Source organism: Oncorhynchus keta, chromosome 14, assembly GCF_023373465.1.
Source record: "Oncorhynchus keta strain PuntledgeMale-10-30-2019 chromosome 14, Oket_V2, whole genome shotgun sequence".
NCBI lineage: Eukaryota > Metazoa > Chordata > Actinopteri > Salmoniformes > Salmonidae > Oncorhynchus > Oncorhynchus keta.
The window spans coordinates 27,454,217-27,476,646 of record NC_068434.1 but is presented as its reverse complement, the minus strand read 5'-3'; the positions used below and the strand labels follow the sequence as shown (position 1 = coordinate 27,476,646).

The following is a 22,430-nucleotide window of genomic DNA, read 5'->3' as shown; positions in this document are numbered from 1 at the left end:
ATTATTTTATATATTTTACATGTGATAAGGCCGCACAGAGGGCCAGAGATAATTACAGACACCTGTGATAATCTGAATTACCCAAAAGGGCCAATAGATCTCTTGTGATACATAATATAAATTCCTTGAAAGTTACCAAATTTATGGTAGTTTGTTGGTAAACTTAGAAAGTTTCCAGTAATATAACAAACCCCTTTGCAACCCTAGATAGTACAAACATCCAAACATCCTGCTTTGGGAGTAATTTGGTTGATGTTAATAACTGTTGCTGTACTGTTTCTTTGAAATAATCAGGCTGTCGTTCAATCCAGCTGCAGTTCAATATTTCAAAGAAACAGTACAGCAACAGTTGTTAACATCAACCAGATTACTCCCAAAGCAGGCCATGCAGCTTTTTGAGTTCAGCGTGAGGTTACTTTCCATCCTGTCTTCCTCCTGTCTTCCGCTCAGATTCTAGGAGAGACAGCCCCCTACACACATAGCACATCTCATCCCAAACTCCCTACACACACATGTGCACGCACACACACACAGACACAAACGGCTCATCCCGATCCACTCAACAAAAGCAGCGCCCTGAGAGCTAATCGATGCAGCTCACTCATATTGGACCCCGGGAGGACATCAGGGGAAGCCTGGGGAATTACAAGCAGTCTCCACTGTGAAGACACAGCCTAGATCAGCTTGAGGCCTGGAGGAGACCTAACATGCCTGCCCCCCTCCCCTAACAACCGGTTTAGTCCTCATGGCTCGGCTGCATACCAGGCCAGTAGCATGGCTAGTGTAGTTGGCTACTGCAGCTTCCACTTGAAGAAGAACCTGTGTTTGACTGCTATGGGCCACTTCCTTGCCTTGCCAAGACAGCAGCCTCTTGCCACTCTCAAAATAATGCTCCACCACTGCAGCCTCAGATAGATAGAGATAGAGAGTCAGTGACTCACCAGGAGTTTGTGCTGTAGCCTGTGTTGGCTGAAGGTCCCAGGCTTGAGTTTCAGGGCTCGGTTGTTGTCCTCTAGAAGATGTAGTCTGTCCACACACTGACACTGGGGCGGTACATCTGGGAAGTGGAGGGGCACAACTTCATTTCTGAGCTGTGGAGGAAAACAATAAATAAGTTGAAAACGTTGTCATGGTCATCTGAACTATTCCAGCTAGTCATATCACAGTCATCATGTACCTCTTTTAAATGGCCAGAAACGGCTATGACCTGCCTATAAATAGGCATATACTGTATAACCTTGACAAATCCTTACTAATGTTAAAGTTGAGTGTCGCTGACATATAGCTAGACTAGTCTCCACGTTAGTTTCCACATGTCAGCCCAGTGGGCTATAGAGTAACCCAGGTCAGGACTATATAGCAGGTGGTCAGGGTTGAAAAACAACCTGTCCTGCTGCTGATGCTAGGCTAATGATGAGCCTGACGCTCCAGTAAGGCTCCAGTTACAGCATCAACAGGATGGCGTATAGACTGGCCCACCTGCACATCTGCTGCGGCTACCTTGTGTAAACATACAGCTCTACAGAGATCTGATTAGACATGCAAATACACACACATGGGGAGAGAGCACAAAGTACAAACACACATGAGCACACAGACACACAAGCAAAAGCAAAGGTTCACTGAAGGAGAAATCAAAACAAAAGTGAAACAAGTTGTCAATGAAGACCTACTGTAAGTACAAATCCTATTTGTTTATCATGAATAGTCCTAGGTCATGCCTGTACCATGCTTTCTACGTCATGCAGATATTGTCCGTAAAACATGAACTGCAACATACTGTATAATACAGAGCGTAGGGGCAGAGATATGAAATTAGGAAAGCGAACTACAAATACACACAGATGGTCCAAGTCATGTTTACATGCAGTTCCCTCCATTCCAACACAAGGCAAAGGAAACGTCCACATACATCTAGGTAACACCGCACCACTCACTCAACCTAATACTTACAAACCCACACAAGTATAAGTTGCCAACGTGGTAAAATAACATCCTCTCTCCATGTTGGACCACTTAGCAGGCGATGCTGTAGCTAAACTGCTTGTTATTGCCAAGCCAGTTGCGCTAGCTCGAAATAATACTGCCCGCTTTAATTATTCATGACTTCAGTCAGGTGGAACCAGATGCTGCTACTGTGTCATAGACTAGAGGAAGAGCTGTAACTCGACTCAGCCAGGGCCAATGATGTATACATAAATCCTGGATTGCTGATGCTATGTATTGGTCAATTAGAGCCTTTGAAGCCACTGGTCAGCCATATTGGTACTCCCCAGGAATAGGAATGAATAGAATTCTAAAGAATTTCAATAAAAAATGTAAGGACAAAATAACAGGTTTTTTTAGTATTTTTTGGTTGAAGTGGGGACAGCGCTACAATACTTCCTTCAGCAGAGAGACTCTACCCTTGCTCCATCCAAAGATAGCATCTTACAACTTACTGAACTGGTATTATTCCATAACTACTTTGTCTTTTAGTCAGACTTTTTCCTTCAAATTCGGGGTGTAGCCATGAGCTCCCCTTTTTCCCCCAACTATGCACACCTGTATGTGGGACAATTTGTATGTGGGACAATTTAAAACAGAGACACACCCCTTACTTTCTAAAATCCTCCTATGGAAGAGATACATAGATGACGTCTTTGTGCCCTGGGATAGAAGTCAGCAGGAACTAAATGAATTCCAAACTCTACTAAATGAGAGCTCTGAATACCTCAAATTCACCATGTAGACTGATGAGAGAAAAATAAACTACCTGGACTTATGCACTATCAAAGAGAATGATGCATTACACACACACTTATACACAAAGCCCACAGATCTCAATACCTTGCTATGTGCGGATAGTATGCATCCCCTTCCCCTCCAGAATGGTCTACCATATAGCCAGTTATGCAGGGTTAAACGAATCTGTGGCCACCAGTCAGATTTTGACAGCAATGCTAAAAAATGACAAATAAATTCAAAATGAGAGGCTACAAGGACAAAACTCTTGATGCTGCAATTATGAAAATATCTCAAAAACCAAGAGGGGAATAACTAAAAACAACGCAACCGTATTTTGTACACCAAGGGTTCGGAGAAAATGAAAGCAATCCTGAAAAAGCACAGGCATATTCTGCAATCAGACAAAAAGAATTGCACATCTCTTCAAGGAACCCCCACCGGTGGTCTATAAGCATGGTCGCAATATTGGAGATAGTTTGGTGAGATTTGACCTGCCCCCTGAGCCCACTCAGATACTCTTGACACCTATCCCAAATGGGAACTACAAATGTGGCTCATGGCACAGTGCAATAGCACGATAAAAACATATTTTTTCAGACACTCAGATACAGATTGAAAGATCCCTGTTAGGGGGATCATCTCATGCAAGACAAAGGGAGTAATCTCATCACCTGTTCATGTGGGAAAGCCTATGTAGTACAAATGAAGAGACAATTAAAACAACACATAGCTAGCTGATCACCGCAGCTCAATCAGGTGTAAGAACACTGACTATCCAGTAGCAGCTCACATAGTTGAAGCTCACCATCCCATCTCCTCCTTCAAATACACAGGCATTGAGCATGTTGCTCTACCAAGGAGAGGAGGTAACATCAAGATCCTACTACTACAGAGGGAGGCCTACTGGATATCCTGTCTAAAAACATTGACCCCTAGTGGTCTGAATACTGACTTTGATCTCAGGCCCTTCATATGAACAACATTTTCCTCTATGAACAAGTCTTATGAATGTAAAACATATTTTTACAGCTCATTAGCGTACACCTAATGTGTTCCCTCTGTTGTTGATGCTCATTATATATTAAGATTAAACCAATATTACATGTAACAAAAATGAAATACAAAAATATTATGTGAAATTGAATGAAACAATAATGTATGTTGATGCTAATATGATGTACAATATTCCATTATGCTTCTATATGATAATAGCATAATATATTTAATATGCCGTATTCTATTTTTTAACAGCTTCACTCATTTTAATGAACTTAATCATTATGACACACCCCTCACCACTGTCATTGGTTACACTAATTGCACTGTGCGTCTACATAACCTGGTTCAAGTATTCATGACATTACCCTATGGAAGACACAGTGATGCCGAAACGTTGTTCTGGGTGTGCGCCAGCTCGTGTTTTTTTACCTGAAATGGGGACAGTAACATAAGTACTCTCTAAAAAAAGTACTTTAAAGAATCACATAATATAGTTCACATAATATAATTTATAAGTATGCATTAAGGTGTCTGTAATAGAATAATCTTGTCAAAAGCAATAAATGAAGTTCATTTATACAGCTTCCAAAATCTTTATAATGGAGGAGGAGGACCAAAATGGCTGCCCGGTGGCTTCAATACAGCCCCCCTGTCAGTCATCCAGGGTGCATATACATCACTGGCCAGAGCAGGCCATCTGGGAAAGGCCATCTATGCATGGGAGAGGGTGACTTGCCAACATTAAGGGAACACAGCCTGGCTTTAGCTAGCTGGGGACAGAAACACAGCACAACCGTGACATGACAACAGCAGCTTTGGTGTTTATATGTGACATTCGCTCCCAGTGTTCAGAGCAGAGGACACAATGTTTCTGTAGGTTTCAAGGGTCAGGTTTTATTTGTCGTGTGTACAGGATACACATGGTAAATAACACCGTACAACAAAATGCTTACTTGCAGGTTCTTTCTCGACAATGCAACAACAATAAGCAATAAGATAAGATAAGAATTACGAACTTAAAGTAAATGGCTCAGTAGAATAGAATAAACATTTTAGCATACAGTAAGTATAATACAGGAAGGCACAATGTATGGTCCAATATTTACACGTGTTTTGGGGAAGGGGGATTGGGGGCAAGTGGTTAAATTGTGTAATATTTTGCAATAATAATAAGAGTCTGGTAGCAGCAGTTATGATGTGTGTGTGTAGCTGTGTGTGTGTGCGTGTGTGTGTGTGTGTGTGTGTGTGTGTGTGTGTGTGTGTGTGTGTGTGTGTGTGTGTGTGTGTGTGTGTGTGTGTGTGTGTGTGTGTGTGTGTGTGTGTGCGTAGAACATTTTGAATTAGAATTGGGTTTACTTTCTGAATTGCGTGGAATTAAAATGGAATTGAGCCCAACCCTGCAGTCCATATGTAATCTCTCTAACACAGGAGTAAAATCTTGCGTAATTTGGTCAGCTACATGCAGAATCTGCCCACGGGAGATTAGTCCATGTGGAGCAGCTCACCCTAAGGTGCTACTAGCAGTTCACCTTCCCCAGTGTTGGTGTCACTCCATCCCCTGCCCTGACGTTTGTAAAAATGGCCGGAAGATGTCCATGTCGGTGCCATCCTCTGGCAGTTCATACTAATTCCATGTTGCTGTGTGCCTGTATGTCTGCCTGCTTGTCTGTCTGCTTGCCTTCTGCTCATGGGAACAGGCAGGGATATTTTTAGCTGCTCGTCCCCAGCTGCACATCTCCAACCCAAAGCCAACGGGCAATTAGTGTTTATTTCTCCTGACAGGAGGCAGCTTGCCTACCTCCGCAACACAAACAGACATCTTCACCCAGGCTTTTCTTACCCTGCCCCATGCCCCCTGTCCGATAGGCCACACAGGCCTTACTCAACCACCATAGGGACTGGTGCTCAACAACCCCCCCTCCCCCTCAGTCTCACGTCTTTACAGTGTGTATCAGTCATGTACAGTTTTAGCCCACGGCTGCTCATTTTCTGTTTTTACCTCTGCAATAGCCTCGGGAATAAATCGTTCTGCTCTATAAATGCTCCATAAATTTGAGCAACGCTGACTTCAATGACTGAGAGTCAAAGTTGGTTCTTCATCATCAGATACGTATGCTTGTCAGTGGCCACATTCACTGTAAACATGAAATGTGGTTTAGAACATTATATGTTCATGAATGATTCATGAGTGTAATTTTGTTGCAAGGTAGAATAGCACTGACTCACTGTAAGTAGCAAGGCATGTAGGCAAAGGATGTGAGAGTATAGTATTTCTGGAACATAAGGACAAATTATTCTATCAACTGTGATTGCCAGGACTGAAGAGTAGGTCTCCCTATATACCTTCATTAGAATGAATAAAGTCATAGACTCGCTATATCAAGACCTATATTTATATGAATCTCTGGCTCAGGCAGGCTCCAGTGGAGGACCATTTGTACTCAGTCATCCTGGACTGTGGCCCATGGTTAGTAAATATTTACTTACTGAAATAAGAACATGTCATATTTAGCTCGAGTCCAGCAGTTGTAATGACTCAATTTAGGAGTCGATGTCATGTCTGCCTCTTTAATTCATTTTAGCCAAGGGCAAAGCTAATTCAATCCAGCTTATTGAAGCTTCTTTATGCTATTACCCAGTGCCCCTGCTCATTGTGACTTGTCCATGGACAGTGGAGACTGTAGAGAGGAGAGAAGGCTTATACCTAACCCATAGACTTCACCTTACAGACACTGCAGCCTTGAAGACAGCCTACCAACCAAAGTGTTAGGATGAACCGCTGAGAAATGAGAATGATCACGCAGGCTTTTCTTCAAAATTATGTTTGAAATTCCACTTGATCGGTGCCTGCAAATCAATGAATCCCTCCACACAAACACAAAGCATTTAACACCACATCACATTAGCAGGCAATTAACATAGTCAGAATTAAAAGTGCTGTGGAACCGATCCGCGTGTCACAAACAACAAACTGGCAGAGCGTGTGTCTGCTCCTCTCCCTGCCAATACCACGCTGTAATCAACGGCCAGTTAGTCCCATTCACCTTACACGGACAGAGCAACGCTGCAGCTCATCACCATGGACAGACAGAGGAACAATAACATACACTGGATCCTGTGTCTCTCACACCACACACGTCCTGCTCTAGTCTAAAGTATCATGTCCTTCTGGGTTGCCAATGGAAGCAAGGAGTAGTCTATCAATCAATTACACTAGCCAATATTAAAATGATATCTGTCTCATACCTCACAACAAGAATCTCAGAGAGTCTTTCTGACCCAAATTTGAACAGCAACTAAAATACCTGTGTGGTAGATATGTTTGGAAATTCCACCTGGTACAAATGTAAGTATATGAGAGAAACATCTAACAAGGACATTGTTATAGGCTACATTACACATATCAAAAAGGCCTAACAAAACATGCCAAGCTAACTTGACAATGAGAGGGATGCGTATGTGCTTCATTCATAGTTGGAGTAACACAGCACACTCTAGCAGAGAGTGGTCAGATCAGGCAGAAAATAAACAAAACTGAGCCGGCCGGGGACAGGCAGACATAGAGATTGAACCTGCAGAGATAAGCCTTTTCATTACAATGCAAATCCTGTCTCTAATCGCCGCTGCCTCAGCTAGACTCTGGCCAGACCCCAGAGACCACCATAATCATGCACCTCCACTGGCTTGGTGTGACGTGCCACCTCTAGGGGACACTAACAGACTGTTCAAACTAAATCTATCCCCCTCATCTCTCTGTTGTGACTGGAGCCTCAGGAAAGACATGCAATACCTTTGGACCAAATCAAGAATCAGATCAAATAAAATGTTATTGGTCGCATACACATATTTTGTAGATGTTATCGCAGGTACAGGGAAAGCATTGCTTTTGTTTCTAGCTCCAACAGTGCAGTAATAACTAACAATACACACAAAATATTTCAAATAATTAACAGAACGAGCAATATCAGAGTCCGGGATATATACAGTACCAGTCAATAGTTTGGACACACCTACTCATTCAAGGGTTTTTCTTTATTTGTACTATTTTCTACATTGTAGAATAATAGTGAATACATCAAAACTATGAAATAACACATATAGATAGAGTCATGTAGTAACCAAAAAAGTGTTAAACAAATTAAAATATATTTTAGATTTTAGATTCTTCAAAGTAGCCACCCTTTGCCTTGATGACAGCTTTGCACACTCTTGGCATTCTCTCAACCAGTTTCATGAGGCAGTCACCTGGAATTCATTTAAATTAACAGGTGTGCCTTGTTAAAAGTTAATTTGTGGAATTTCTTTCCTTCTTAATGCGTTTGAGCCAATCAGTTGTGTTGTGACAAGGTAGGGGTGGTACACAGAAGATAGCCCTATTTGGTAAAAGACCAAGTCCATATTAAGGCAAGAACATCTGAAATAAGCAAAGAGAAATAACAGTCCATCAAAGGGTGGCTACAACATGGTTACTACATGATTCCATATGTGTTATTTCATAGTTTTGATGTCTTCACTTTTATTCTACAATGTAGAAAATAGTCAAAATAAAGAAAGAAAAACCATTGAATAAGTAGATGTGTCCAAACTTTTGACTGGTACTGTATATACAGTTGAGGTCAGAAGTTTACATACACTTAGGTTGGAGTCATTAAAACTCCTTTTTCAACCACTCCAAAAATGTCGTGTTAACAAACAACTTCCAAAGTTGTGGGAAAATGGCTTAAGGACAACAAAGTCAAGGCATTGGAGTGACCATCACAAAGCCCTGACCTCAAGCACATTTGTGGGTAGAGCAAGGAGGCCTTACACCAGCTCTGTCAGGAGGAATGGGCCAAAATTCACCCAATTTATTTTGGGAAGCTTGTGGAAGGCGAACCGAAACGTTTGACCCAAGTTAAACCATATAAAGGCAATGCTATTAATTGAGTGTATGTAAACTTCTGACCCACTGGAAATGTGATGAAAGAAATAAAAACTTAAATAAATCATTCTCTCTACTATTATTCTGACATTTCACATTCTTAAAATAAAGTGGTGATCCTAACTTACCTAAGACAGGGAATTTCTACTAGGATTCAATGTCAGGAATTGTGAAAAAATGAGTTTAAATGTATTTGGCTAAGGTGTATGTAAACTTCCGACTTGGGGGGGAAAAGTATTTAGTCAGCCACCAATTGTGCAAGTTCTCCAACTTAAAAAGATGAGAGAGGCCTGTAATTTTCATCATAGGTAGACATCAACTATGACAGACAAAATTAGAAAAAAATCAAGAAAATCACATTGTAGGATTTGTAATGAATTTATTTGCAAATTATGGTGGAAAATAAGTATTTGGTCAATAACAAAAGTTTCTCAATACTTTGTTATATACCTTTTGTTGGCAATGACAGAGGTCAAACGTTTTCTGTAAGTCTTCACAAGGTTTTCACACACTGTTGATGGTATTTTGGCCCATTCCTCCATGCAGATCTGCTCTAGAGCAGTGATGTTTTGGGGCTGTTGCTGGGCAACACAGACTTTCAACTCCCTTCAAAGATTTTCTATGGGGTTGAGATCTGAAGACTGGCTAGGCCACTCCAGGACCTTGAAATGCTTCTTACGAAGCCACTCCTTTATTGCCCGGGCGGTATGTTTGGGATCATTGTCATGCTGAAAGACCCAGCCACGTTTAATCTTCAATGCCCTTGCTGATGGAAGGAGGTTTTCACTCAAAATCTCATGATACATGGCCCCATTCTTTCCTTTACACGGATCAGTCGTCCTGGTCCCTTTGCAGAAAAACAGCCCAAAAGCATGATGTTTCCACCCCCATGCTTCACAGTAGGTATGGTGTTCTTTGGATACAACTCGGCATTCTTTGTCCTCCAAACACGACGAGTTGAGTTTTTAAGAAAAGTTATATTTTGGTTTCATCTGACCATATGACATTCTCCCAATCTTCTTCTGGATCATCCAAATGCTCTCTAGCAAACTTCAGACGGGCCTGGACATGTACTGGCTTAAGCAGGGGGACACGTCTGGCACTGCAGGATTTGAGTCCCTGGCGGCGTAGTGTGTTACTGATGGTAAGCTTTATTACTTTGGTCCCAGCTCTCTGTAGGTCATTCACTAGGTCCCCCCGTGTGGTTCTGGGATTTTTGCTCACAGTTATTGTGATCATTTTGACCCTACGGGGTGAGATCTTGTGTGGAGCCCCAGATCGAGGGAGATTATCAGTGGTCTTGTATGTCTTCCATTTCCTATTAGTTGCTCCCACAGTTGATTTCTTTAAACCAAGCTGCTTACCTATTGCAGATTCAGTCTTCCCAGAATGGTGCAGGTCTACAATTTTGTTTCTGGTGTCCTTTGACAGCTCTTTGGTCTTGGCCATAGTGGAGTTTGGAGTGTGACTGTTTGAGGTTGTGGACAGGTGTCTTTTATACTGATAACAAGTTCAAACAGGTGCCATTAATACAGGTAACGAGTGGAGGACAGAGGAGCCTCTTAAAGAAGAAGTTACATGTCTGTGAGAGCCAGACATCTTGCTTGTTTGTAGGTGACCAAATACTTACTTTCCACCATAATTTGCAAATAAATTCATTACAAATCCTACAATGTGATTTTCTGGAGAAAATAATTATTTCATTTTGTCTGTCATAGTTGAAGTTTACCTATGATGAAAAGTACAGGTCTCTCTCATCTTTTTAAGTGGGAGAACTTGCACAATTGGTGGCTGACTAAATACTTTTTTGCCCCACTGTGTATATATATCAGTCTGAATAAAATAAAATAAAAACATTTTAAATGTCTCCCACACTTCTAAAACCAAAGTTGCGTTGGTAAGCAACTCCAGTGTATATTTGGCCTTCTTTTTTAGGCTATTGTCCTGCTGAAAGGTGAATTTGTCACCCAGTGTCTGATGGAAAGCCCCAAACATAACACTTTGTATTCAGGGCAAAAAGTACAATTATTTGCAGTATTACTTTAGTGCCTTATTGCAAACAGGGTGCATGTTTTGCAATTTTGGAATTCTGTACAGGCTTCCTTCTTTTCACTATGTCATTTGGGTTAATATTGTGGAGTAACTACAATACATCTTGAGTTTTCTCCTATCACAGCTATTAAACTCTGTAACTGTTTTAAAGTCACCATTGGCCTCACTTTAATGGTTGGTTTCCTTCCTCTCCAGCATCTGAGTTAGGAAGGACTCCTGTATCTTTGTAGTGACTGGGTCTATTGATACACCATCCAAGGTTGACTTAATAACTTCACCATGCTCAAAGGGATATTTTCTTAGCCCATCTTCCAATAGGTGCCCTTCTTTTTTCTTTTTTTTTAACCTTTATTTAACTAGGCAAGTCAGAACAAATTCTTATTTTCAATGACGGCCTAGGAACAGTGGGTTAACTGCCTTGTTCAGGGGCAGAACGACATATTTTCACCTTGTCAGCTCGGGGAGTCAATCTTGCAACCTTTCGGTTACTAGTCCAACGCTCTAACCACTAGGCTACCTGTTGCAAGATCGACTCCTCGAGCTGGGGAGTGAAGGACCGTACAGATAATTGTATGTGTGGGGTACAGAAGTGAGGTAGTCATTAAAACATAATGTTAAACACCATTATTACACACAGAGAGAGTCCATGCAACGTATTATGTGACTTCTTAAGCACATTTTTACTCCTGAATTATTTAGGCTTGCCATAACAAAGAGTTTGAATATTTAAGACATTTCAGCTTTTTCATTTTTTATTAATGTGTAAATATTTCAAAAAACATAATTCCACTTTGACATTATGGGGTATTGTGTGTAGGCCAGTGACACAACATCTAAATGTAAACCATTTTAAATTCAGGCTGTAACACAACAAAACGTTGGAAAAGTCAAGGGGTGTGAATACTTTCTGAAGGCACTGTAAATGTGAAGTGGATAAAACAGTGTGTAAAAATACTTAGTGACCAGTGTTCAATGACAATGTACATAGAGCAACAGACAGAAGACCCTGACTTCTCCAACCCAGTGACAATCTGCTGACTGAGAAAAGCTCTATGGAACTGAACCCCAACCTTTTTACAAAGCTGTTGCTATTATTAAATTGCTAGTTCGAGTCAGATGTAGTCATGTGCCACCCTATCTTAGGTTTAAATGTGATTTTCTCTTTTTCATCCTTTGATCTTACTGTTGCACTTATGAATTTGGGTGCTGCCTGTACTTTCCCTCTCAGAGTGAACCCGTGTTCACGCCACTGGTCCCTTGCAGCTATCACACATACAGCCTTGCCTCAGGAGTCCCCTCTTCCTCCTCCCTAGGCAGTCTCCTCTCTTCTTCTCTCCTCCCCAGTCAGAGTCTCCTCTTCTCAACCCTCCTCCCCAGGGAGAGTCACCTTTCCTTTCCTCTCCTCCCTAGGCAGACTCCTCTCCTCTCCTCCCATCCCCTCCCCTCCCCTCTCCTCTCTTCCTCAGTCAGTCTTCTCCCCAGCCAGCACTACATTCTCATTAATACAATCAATGGCCTAACTACGACAGTGACACTGATAGAGCAGTAGCATCAGAAGAAGCCTATGCATGCAGTCTCACCACAGCACCACAGCACACCACAGACAAGTCCAAACAATTCAACCCAAAACCTTTGTAGCAGACGAGTGATATGCATTTGAGTGTCTTTTTCTATCACACTGTTTGTTTACCTTTTTTCTATATGCATATAAAACATTCTTGCAACACAATAATTATCATATTTTACTTATTCAGGACACCAGGTTTGATTGAATAGGACCCCTGATTTCTGGGTAACAACGTTGAGAGAGCATCCATCAGATGTTCTGTCCCAACAGCACAATCAGTCAAGCCCTCTGAGTGGATACCCCCAGTTCGACTCCAAATGAATCAATTATGAATTGGTTCAGGCCCGATCCCTGAGGTGATTTACTAGCGGCTCTCCTCTGCTCTGGCCTACAGCACACATACACCGGCCAGCTAGCGGATACCACGACCTACTCACAGCTAAACTGCTGCATAACATAACGACAGCTGGCACAACATATGGACATTTTCATGTAAAAAGCCCCACGAGCACTAACATGTCAAGTTCATAGAAGCACATGAAATTTGGTGTCAAATGAAAGCTAAGAGTCTATATTTTTGAAAGATTAAGGCATATATACTTGTTACAACCATTCTCCATCCCAAAAATGGGGAATACGCAAAGACGTATTGGAAAAAGGGTCTTAGAAAATATCTAGCAGAAAAAGTCTTAAAACGTATTAGAAATACATAAAAACATAATAATTTTAAAGTAACAAACCCTGACAACTAATATCAACATTTATATGATGTTTTATTTGGTTTATGTGAAAGTCTGGACAATATCTCTCCTCTCCCTCACCGTCTCCGTCTCTCCCTCCCTCTCTCTCTCTGTCTCTCCCTCCATCTCTCTCTGTCTCTCCCTCCCTCTCTCTCTGTCTCTCCCTCCATCTCTCTCTGTCTCTCCCTCCATCTCTCTCTGTCTCTCCCTCCCTCTCTCTCTGTCTCTCCCTCCATCTCTCTCTGTCTCTCCCTCCCTCACTCTCTGTCTCTCCTCTCCATCTCCCTCACCGTCTCCGTCTCTCCCTCCCTCTCTCTCTCTCTCTCTCTCTCCCTCTTTCTCTCTCTCTCTCTCTCCCTCCCCCTCTCTCTGTCTCTCCCTCCCTCTCTCTCTGTCTCTCCCTCCATCTCTCTCTGTCTCTCCATCTCTGTCTCTCTCTCCCTTCCTTCCTCCCTCGCTCTGTTTTTGTCTCTCCCTCCCTCTCTGACTCTCTCTCGCTCCCTCTGTCTCTCCCTCGCTCTCTGTGTCTCCCTCGCTCTCTCTCTGTATCTCGCTCTCTCTCTGTATCTCGCTCTCTCTCTCCAATTTGCTTTATTGGCATGATGTAATGTACATATTGCCAAAGTTTACTTTGGACATTTACAATATGAAAATAATAAGAATCAAAATTGTCAATGGGACAACAGTAACAACAATAGCCAAAGGTCAAAATAACCAGACATTGAACAATAACAATAAGCATACAGTAGAGGACATGTGCAGGTTGATTGGTCTGTCAGACACTGTCCCTCAACCCTTGGCAGGCAGCAATGTAGTGCGCTGCCAACCCACAGCTCTCTGCGTCCTCCCACAACAGGACAGGTAGCCTACTCTCATCAGAGAGGTATTTGAAACCTTGAAAAAGGGTTTCAAATTTGGGAAAATGACACTATCTAATTGTTTTATATATTTCACATTTTGTCAGGAAATGTAGCTCCGACTCAGGTTCTGCTGCTGTGCAGTGGTTGCACAGCCTTTCCTCTACAGGGAGTCAGGTTTTCCTGTGTCGACCCTTCTTAATGGCAAGGCTGTGCTCACTGAGCCTGTACTTTGTCAAGGTTTTGATCAGTAATCATGGTCAAATAGTTAGCCAAGGTGTACTGTCAATTTAGGGCCAGATAGCACTGCATAGTGCTTTGTGCTTGTGCTTCCCAATAGTAGAACAAGTTTGTGAACTCAGCCCCAGGAACATCTCTCTCTCACTCTCCCCCTCTCTCTCTCTCTCTCTCTCTCTCTCTCTCTCTCTCTCTCTCTCTCTCTCTCTCTCTCGGTAGTGTAACTTCTCCCCCGTAACACCTACCCATGAGCCCCCTCTGTTTCCACCATCCGACACCGGACATCCATAGACTTTGAAACGTAGTTGAAATTTAGTCAGTCCAAATCTGAACCAATCATAGACTTCTGTTTCACAAGTTTGGACAGCACAGTACAGCACAATAAAGAAAAGTAGAGTATAGGTCAGTACAGTACATTAGAGTAGAGTTTAGTACAGTAGAGAACAGTACAGTAGCGCACACAGTACAGTATAATTTACTGTACTGTACGCACACAGTACAGTATAATTTACTGTACTGTACGCACACAGTACAGTATAATTTACTGTACTGTACTGTACTTAACTCTACTCTATTGTACTTTACTATACTGTATTGAACTTTAATGTAGTACTGTACTCTACTGTGCTGTACTGTACTTTTATATCCAAAGTTGTGAAACATAGATGTCTATGATTTGTTCAGATTTAGTCTGGTCCAAGCCAACAAAATGTGGTCTTGTTTAGTGGCAGAGCTCATTAAATAATAGCCAGTGTGTAGAATAATACCCAAATATGCAAAAGAGGATATATTGCATTTTTATACCTTTGTGTACCTACTTAAGATACATCACCATTAACAGAATGAAAATCATAATTATGCATTTCTGTATAGTACAGATCAGGGACCGTGATATAATGTTACCGGGTGTTAATCCACTTCACTTACTGTACAATAACTAAAATACATTTTTCCAAAGTCAAAGCCATTCTTTCTGCAGACATCTTTGAATCTTCATTCTGAGTAGATATTTAAGAGACCTTTTGGAAAAAGTGGTCACAGGGGGAGATTTTACCGTCATTCTGTTACCAAACTTTACATCTGCAACTGTTCTTCCATTGAATGTGTTTTTGTAAAATTTTCTGTGGAAATTGTTAAAAGTAGTACCTGTGCACAGAGTTGTATGGTTTGTTTAACTTCGCAATGGTTTTTGTTTGGCGTACTTTTAAAGTGAAGAATCAACGTCTCGACGTCATTCTGATTCCGTGGAATTGCCCATATCCACTTACATCTCATTTACATTACATTTACATGTTATGTGCTCAGGGGAGCATAACGCAAACATGTGCACATATGGTTTTGTGTGTGTACACGGATATGCTGTGTAAATGTACACACACAAAAACAGACCCACATACACACACTTGTGTATCCAGTAGCTTAGGATCGAGTGTGTAGAGATAGGAATTACAAATCATGGATGAACCGGGTTTGCAAATCTACGGTCCAATTAAATCTGCTCGCATACGTAGGAAAAGCCCTGCCGCTTTTCAGCAGCTGGGATAAAAAAGAGGACAAAAATCACTTGCTTGCCTTATCATGCACCGGACAGGTTCACAGCAACAATGACGGGGGTGATGATGATGCACTTTCACTGACTGGGCTGTCTACTGCGGTCATCTTTACAGAGCTGCTTTCCCAGGCAGATAAAATGCTGTTGCGTAATCCTGGACACGGACCCTTCTGTTCATATCACTAATACCTCCCACCATGGCAGCCAGGACCGGTCACGTGCTGCCGCCAGGCCAACCCACAACAGCAGCAGTAATACAGGGCTCCAGTTGTTACTACAGCCTATGCTCAGTCATCAGAGAAAGCAGTGAGCGCACAGGGCCACGCTCCTCTCCTCCCGCCTCCACTGAGGGGCCAGCCTTGACCTACGTCTCTGCATCAGTCTCAGCGTCATTCAGCACTGTTCCAGCTGCTCCCACTGTACGGTCCACCACACCACCACAGCATCCTCGCGAGCACAGGAGGAGCACTGACCCTCGCACGCTTAGCTTACATAACGCTTCTATCGTTAAGATGCAAGCAGGACAAAACCTTGACACGTAGAGTGCTGTACTGCTGCTGTACTGCTGCTGGCTTCACTGCCTGCATTAGGCTCCATGATATACTGTAGGACTGACACTGTCAACCATTTTATTTCACTCAGCTTGGAAGCACCACAGTGCCTCTCGCAATACAGTTGTTTCATCACTGAAAGAGGGGCACATGGAGCATTTTAATATGATTGTAGCTGGACAAACCCTTCCCCTAAAATTATCATTGAGTCATGTAATTTTGTTGGCATGAAATGGCATACAAATTATCATTTCTTCCACTGAACAGGAAACTTCTATTTGAGTCATTTGATTTTCAAGCTTGGTGATTACAAGTCCTTTCTGTTAAATGGCTACCAGTGTACTACAGTACATAGTAAAGAGGAAAGCAGCTTGATGTCTGTTCAGGGATAGTAACTGGAATGATAAATTACCATGTTTCCTTGTCAAGGTGGGCAGGTGGAGCTGTGAATGGGGAATGTTTCCTTGTCAACGTGGGCAGGTGGAGCTGTGAATGGGGAATGTTTCCTTGTCTAGGTGGGCAGGTGGAGCTGTGAATGGGGAATGTTTCCTTGTCAATGTGGGCAGGTGGAGCTGTGAATGGGGAATGTTTCCTTGTCTAGGTGGGCAGGTGGAGCTGTGAATGGGGAATGTTTCCTTGTCTAGCTGGGCAGGTGGAGCTGTGAATGGGGAATGTTTCCTTGTCTAGGTGGGCAGGTGGAGCTGTGAATGGGGAATGTTTCCTTGTCTAGGTGGGCAATTGTGAAGCTGTGAATGGGAATGTTTCCTCGACGTCATTCTGATTGCCCATATCCACTTACATCTCATTTACATTACATTTACATGTTAGGTGGGCAGGTGGAGTTTGTGTGTGGGAATGTAAATTCCTTGTCAAGGTGGGCGAGGTGGAGCTGGATGAACCGGGGAATGTTTCCTTGTCAAGGTGGGCAGGTGGAGCTGTGAATGGGGAATGTTTCCATGTCAAGGTGGGCAGGTGGAGCTGTGAATGGGGAATGTTTCCTTTCAAGGTGGGCAGGTGGAGCTGTGAATGGGGAATGTTTCCTTGTCACTAATACCTCCCAGGTGGGCAGGTGGCAGGTGGAGCTGTGAATGGGAATGTTTCCCTGAGGTGTCATGTTCCAGGTGGGCAGGTGGAGCTGTGAATGGGGAATGTTTCCTTGTCTAGGTGGGCTATCGTTAAGAGGTGGAGCTGAATGGGGAATGGGGAATGCTGTGAATGGGAATGTTTCCTTGTCAAGGTGGGCAGGTGGAGCTGTGAATGGGGAATGTTTCCTTGTCAAGGTGGGCAGGTGGAGCTGTGAATGGGGAATGTTTCCTTCTTCAAGGTGGGCAGAAACTTGAATGGGAATGATTTTTTCAAGTCCTTTCTGTTAAATGGCTACCAGTGTTCACTACAGTACATAGTAAAGAGGAAAGCAGCTTGATGTCTGTTCAGGGATAGTAACTGGAATGTCATGTTTCCTTGTCAAGGTGGGCAGGTGGAGCTGTGAATGGGGAATGTTTCCTTGTCAAGGTGGGCAGGTGGAGCTGTGAATGGGGAATGTTTCCTTGTCTAGGTGGGCAGGTGGAGCTGTGAATGGGGAATGTTTCCTTGTCAGGTGGGCAGGTGGAGCTGTGAATGGGAATGTTTCCTTGTCTAGGTGGGCAGGTGGAGCTGTGAATGGGGAATGTTTCCTTGTCTAGGTGGGCAGGTGGAGCTGTGAATGGGGAATGTTTCCTTGTCTAGGTGGGCAGGTGGAGCAAGGTGTTTCCTTGTCTAGGTGGGCAGGTGGAGCTGTGAATGGGGAATGTTTCCTTGTCTAGGTGGGCAGGTGGGCTGTGAATGGGGTGGAGGTGGGCAGGTGGAGCTGTGAATGGGGAATGTTTCCTTGTCAAGGTGGGCAGGTGGAGCTGTGAATGGGGAATGTTTCCTTGTCAAGGTGGGCAGGTGGAGCTGTGAATGGGGAATGTTTCCATGTCAAGGTGGGCAGGTGGAGCTGTGAATGGGGAATGTTTCCTTGTCAAGGTGGGCAGGTGGAGCTGTGAATGGGGAATGTTTCCTTGTCAAGGTGGGCAGGTGGAGCTATGAATGGGGAATGTTTCCTTGTCTCGGTGGGCAGGTGGAGCTGTGAATGGGGAATGTTTCCTTGTCTAGGTGGGCAGGTGGAGCTGTGAATGGGGAATGTTTCCTTGTCTCGGTGGGCAGGTGGAGCTGTGAATTGGGAATGTTTCCTTGTCTAGGTGGGCAGGTGGAGCTGTGAATGGGGAATGTTTCATTGTCTCGGTGGGCAGGTGGAGCTGTGAATGGGGAATGTTTCCTTGTCTAGGTGGGCAGGTGGAGCTGTGAATGGGGAATGTTTCCTTGTCTAGGTGGGCAGGTGGAGCTGTGAATGGGGAATGTTTCATTGTCTCGGTGGGCAGGTGGAGCTGTGAATGGGGAATGTTTCCTTGTCTAGGTGGGCAGGTGGAGCTGTGAATGGGGAATGTTTCCTTGTCTAGGTGGGCAGGTGGAGCTGTGAATGGGGAATGTTTCCTTGTCTAGGTGGGCAGGTGGAGCTGTGAATGGGGAATGTTTCCTTGTCAAGGTGGGCAGTTGGAGCTGTGAATGGGGATAGGCGGTGGAGGGCTACTCTCTCACGCACAGGTGATTGGTGGAGGGTGACAGCCCTAATTATGGGACTTCTGAGAAGCGACCTTGGGAGGCAGAGAGAACTCATTCACACACATAAAAGCATACACACACACACACATTCTCTGTCTCACACACACACTAAAATATAGTTATTCTTTCCTTCATCTCATCTCTGCTATTACTTAGTGTTGCTCAATGCTGAATGAATCCCTGAGAAGACACACCAATGCCAGCCCCTGGGACATCCCAGTTAAACTATGTCCTCTAACCATCAACTTACCAACCACACTCTGTTGTGCCCTAATTCAGCAAGTCATTGCAATTGAAACACTGACCTCCCTAAATGATTCAACCCCCTTAACACAAACTGTAATACCAAGAGTCGTCTAATTTCTCAAGTGTACACTAACACATTGACCACTAATAAAACACTCAGTTCCCAAATTATCCATTAAAACTGACCAATAGGCTTTCCCCTAATTACCATATCCCATATTAATTCCCCTAACGATAACGATCGATTTCCCCAGCACACCAACACAATGTGTCTTCACTAGCATACAGTATTAGCATGAAACTTTACTAGCACAAATACCATAGTTTGGCTTCTTATTGACATTTCCCCAAACACACTACAGTCCCTAAAGTCTTCACTACCACACTACACAAATACTAATGTCCTCCAATAATTTCAACTCCAGAGCACAGGATTCCTATACAACATACTTCCAGATCCTTCATGCTAAAGCTATTCTACAGTAGGTCCTCTGGCTGCTGGCATTCTCTGTCGGTTCCTGCTGGAATATTCTGCATCTTTCTCCTTCTCTGCTCCATGTACATTAGAGAGAGATCCATGCAGAGAACTGCAGAGCAGCTGAGCCGTGACACAGAGGCATGTTATGATCATCATTCCCCCAGCAGCACAGTGCTTCTGCAGCAGCAGCAGCGGCAGTAGAAACAAGCCAGTCCAGTGCAGCCTGTAGAGAAAAACAGAGGGGGTTTGACAGTACCTCACAAGCAGCAGTCCTGTCTCTGTATTTCCCTGTTGTAGGAGCTGTGCAGAGGCAGCAGTGTCCTACTGTGTCAGACCATCAGCTGGCAGTAGAACCAGGATGATGGCTGTTGCAGGGAAGCGGTTGTTCGGGGCTGTGTGTGTCCGCTGCAGCTTAAAATGGTTCATCAGCGCGCGGCGGCAGAAAGCAGGAACAGCCAGGCAGCGCGGAGAGAGACAGCCAGAGAGCATCATTCAGCTCACAGTACCATGGCTGTGTAGCAAGCACACACACACATCTACACGCCCCCCTCTCCCCCCTCTTTTTTGCTCTCTCTCTCACACGCTTACTCACACAGACACAGGCACGCAGGGGTGCAGAGGCCGTGAGTGCAGCACTGAAGCAGCGCTCTCCAGGACTTCTCCTTCAGTCTCTGCCTTAAATCACTGTTGCTATTTTTCTCGCTTCGTCTTCACTCTCTCCAATTACAGAGAATGGATATGTCCATGTGCCCTAGTACCTTCTCCCACCACACCGCCACCCCACCTCCCCACAGCTGATAAGAAGCCATTATTAAAGCTGACAAGGTCAAATTTGGTTATGTTTGGCTGTGGCCTCCCCTTCTCCTTCCTCCTTGCTCTGTAACAGTGTTTCTTGGTCTAATCGGGTAGCTCAGCCTCCTCATGGGTCATTATGCTAAAGAGGATCCCCCTAGGCCCAGCCCAACAAACCCTCTTCCATTGCACAGTGGGCACGACCAATCAGCTACGCCAAACACTGGCAAGAACATTGCTCATCCAATCCTAGATCGGGAAATCAAAAGCAGATGGGTATTAAAGGGGATTATTTGTGTCATCCTGGGTTTTTCCCTATTGGGAGATAGAGGAAAGGGGGGGACACATGCAGAGGCTGCTCTCTCTGGATGGCTGTGGTAGTGCACTCTGGCGAGGGAGGGAGAGAATAAACAGAGCCCAAAACAGATATGCTCTCCTCTGCTTGGCTGCCTAGCAACCACAGCAGCTCTTTTTCTCTCTCTCTGTTTTGTGCCCTCCCTCCCCCTCCAGCAGGACCCTCTTTGCAATCCCAATTGAGAGCCTCCATTGCACAACTGCTGCTTAACACTTTGGCACTAGATCACACACGATTGATGTCAAATGCTCCCCGCCCATGTCCTCTACTCTCAGTGCAAACACGCAAGGAGGAGCTCAGCACTGGCTAGCTGCAGGCAGACACACACTTGATCATTAATATACACATTACAGGCTAGGCCACCTCCAATCCAAAATGTGTCTCTATCTTGGCAAATTAATGAGCTTTGTTTCTCCTCTTTGACCCTTTATTCCGACGTTGGGGTCTAAAGTGGGCTTTTAGCCCCCAGGTCGCTCTCAGGGCTGACATGCTTGGCAAAAATAAAATAAAAATCCTTCCTGTTTGATAAATTACAGACACATTCACAAGCAATGACTGTGTAATATCTCCTGATTAAAAAAACAGCTCTGATTGGATCCCGACGCCACCATACCCTAACACATGAGCACAAATATGAGATAAGAGAGGACCTTTATAGAATAGAAGTCCCCTGTGTGGCTTGGAGACGTAGTGTGGATATGTGCCTTGATGCTGCAGATCAAAGCCATGTGGGTCAAACTGCTTCTTGCTTTTAAAGTTTGTCAGCCCTGAGAGCGACCTGGGGGCTAAAAGCCCACTTTAGACCCCAACGTCGGAATAAAGGGTCAAAGAGGAGAAACAAAGCTCATTTCTCTGAGAATGTCTTTGAGTGCTCCAAAGTGGGACCTTGGACAAGGCCCTTTCTATTGATCTGTTCAGCCACTTTAGCTGCTAAGGAAGACTGCTAAATATGTTTCACCCTGTGGGTTCTGTAAGCAAAGCTATAATGTTTTTTTTAAGAAAATGCATATACAAATAGATACTTATATAATTATAGTACTACACTTTCAAAGTACATAATATCAAGCTAGTTATTTTAATTTGTTTAATGATTATTTAAATATAATATACTATACAGTATAGAACTGAGTATTGCTGCTGTAAATGAATACAATTAAACACATCTTGGTTGATTCATAAACTGAAAGTTTCACATGGTGATATGGATAGTAATGACCCTGCACTGTTAGCTTTGGGAGTGAATGGTGAGCGCTTTGGGAGAGCTTTGGGACTGAATGGTGAGCGCTTTGGGAGAGCTTTGGGACTGAATGGTGAGCGCTTTGGGAGAGCTTTGGGACTGAATGGTGAGCGCTTTGGGAGAGCTTTGGGACTGAATGGTGCAGGGTGAGGTCAAATCCTAATCGTTGCATCATCAACTACTAATCCTTTAAAGACATACTACAACTTCCCACTTGATAAAACCAATGCTTTTTGCAGCATGCTCCATATTCTAAGCTACCAGACTGCAACAATAACCATAGCGTCTGTGTAATATCCCCACATAAAGATATGGGTAAACCTTACAACCTGGGGAAATACACCACCTCAGTCAGTGGTTGGTTGCCAGAGAAGGATCCACTCACCTTGTCCTTGTCCCTCATGTGGGTGGAGTTGTTCTTAGCTGTGTCTGACCACTGTCTCTGGCTCCACATCACTTCCCTCTGGGACTGGGACACT

General features: G+C 43.7%; 1 protein-coding gene across 1 annotated transcript in view; it reads right to left on the bottom strand.

Annotated features, from left to right (window-relative positions):
• LOC118394053 (RIMS-binding protein 2-like) overlaps nucleotides 1–20,402 on the bottom strand; it is a 126,009-nt gene extending 105,607 nt beyond the window's left edge. Inside the window, exons 1-2 of the mRNA XM_052461453.1 lie at nucleotides 19,824–20,402; nucleotides 942–1,091 (exon numbers count right to left, since the gene is read on the bottom strand). The gene's annotated coding sequence lies outside the window, so the exon portion shown is untranslated. The remainder of the gene's footprint in view (nucleotides 1–941; nucleotides 1,092–19,823) is intronic.
• Between the last annotated feature and the right edge of the window lie 2,028 nt (nucleotides 20,403–22,430).